We start from the raw sequence: 1278 nt of genomic DNA on the forward strand, positions 1-1278 counted from the left end.
GCTTTTCCAGCTAAATATTCTTGGTTTAATGCATAATTACCAGTATAGTTAAAAACAGTTCCTAGGTAGTGAAAATCGCTAACGACTTCGATGTTTTGGCCATCATAGGTCCAGCTTTCATGCGGTAATAAACGTCCGCGCTTACGAAATACCATAATTTTAGTTTTATTTGTATTTACTCTAAGACCCCAAGTATTACAATAAGTATTAAGTAAATCCAATTGATGTTGAGTTTCAGCCGGTGTCTTTCCTAAAATGGCCATATCATCGGCAAACAGTAACATAATTAATATAACGTCATCTATGTTTATACCAGAATTAACGCTATCTTGTAAAAACAATTCTAGGTCTTCGACAAATAGTGAAAATAATATTGGGGACATTACCTCCCCTTGTCGTAAGCCAACTGCATAACTAAAGTATTCTGAGTATGATGAACATGATTTTACACAAGATTTAACATTTTGATACCTATCTTTCATAACATTCAATATTTTCCCTTGAATACCACATTTATATAATTTCAGCCACAGCGCATTTCTATAAATAGTATCAAAACACTTCATCATAACGACAAATATAACGTACAATCGTTTATTTTCGTTCATATATTTTTGCACTAATGACGTAAGTAAAAATATAGCGTCGACAGTCGATCGACCTTTACGAATTGTGCGTCCGAAATATTATTATTGTTATCGCATATAAATTCAATGCGTTTATTTAATACAGTCGTAAACAATTTTGAAAAGCAACTAACTGGAGTAAACCATCTACAAACACAGTTACAACAGTTTGCGAAACAAAAGATACAAGCGGGATTTTAATTACGGTGATTTTTTTTATTTAATTACATGCAAACCATATTATTATTATTATTATTATTATTATTATTATTATTATTATTATTATTATTATTATTATTGTTATCATTATCATTATTTTGTTCATTAATATTATTATTCTTATTATTATTATCATGTTGTTTTTTTCTTAAAGATTACTATTTTTTATTATTTAAATATGGATACAGCAAACGTTTCAAACGGCCAACACAAAAACTGTGACACTTCTTTTAGTTATTCTTTATTTCAAAAGATAATTTCCATTTTGATACATATCCAATTTGTATTAATAAAAACAGAATCTAAAGAAAATAATAGTTTCACTTTCCGCCTTAAGATTAGTTATATCTTTATTTATATTAATTTTTCTTTTAGTATCTTTTTTTAAAAATCTGTTTTATTTATTTATGTATTAATTTATTGCGTCCATCAT

Source organism: Mya arenaria, chromosome 1 (assembly GCF_026914265.1).
Source record: "Mya arenaria isolate MELC-2E11 chromosome 1, ASM2691426v1".
Taxonomy (NCBI): Eukaryota; Metazoa; Mollusca; class Bivalvia; order Myida; family Myidae; genus Mya; species Mya arenaria.